Consider the following 700-nt stretch of genomic DNA (forward strand, 5'->3'; position numbering starts at 1 on the left):
GCCAGCAAGCTTTTCCTCTAGGGTGTGCTATTTTTCTTTCTGTTTTTCATTCGGTTTTTGCTTTTTCAATTGATTTTGTGACTACCCATGATCATCAACCTACAAAAAACATAAAATAACAAAGAAAATATAGATAAATATAACAATGGATTGCCTCCCAACAAGCGCTTCTTTAATGTCAGTAGCTTGACAGTGGACTCTCATGGAGCCTCACATATGCTCAGAGCAATGTTGGAACCTCCCAACACAAAACTTAGAGTTTGAATGTGGGGGTTCAACACCAAACTTAGGGTTTGGTTGTGGCCTCCCAACACCAAACTTAGAGTTTGACTGTGGGGGCTCTGTTTGACTCTGTTTTGAGAGAAGCTCTTCATGCTTCCTCTCCATGGTTACAGAGGGATATCCTTGAGCCTTAAATACAAGGGATTCTTCATTCACTTGAATGATCAATTCTCCTCTGTCAACATCAATCACAGCCTTTGCTGTGGCTAGGAAGGGGCTGCCAAGGGTGATGGATTCATCCATGCACTTTCTAGTCTCTAGGACTATGAAATCAGCAGGGATGTAATGGTCTTCAACTTTTACCAGAACGTCCTCTACAAGTCCATAAGCTTGTTTTCTTGAATTGTCTGCCATCTCTAGTGAGATTCTTACAGCTTGTACCTCAAAGATCCCTAGCTTCTCCATTACAGAGAGAGGC

The sequence above is a fragment of the Arachis duranensis genome, chromosome 2 (genome assembly GCF_000817695.3).
Source record: "Arachis duranensis cultivar V14167 chromosome 2, aradu.V14167.gnm2.J7QH, whole genome shotgun sequence".
In the NCBI taxonomy this organism is placed as follows: Eukaryota; Viridiplantae; Streptophyta; class Magnoliopsida; order Fabales; family Fabaceae; genus Arachis; species Arachis duranensis.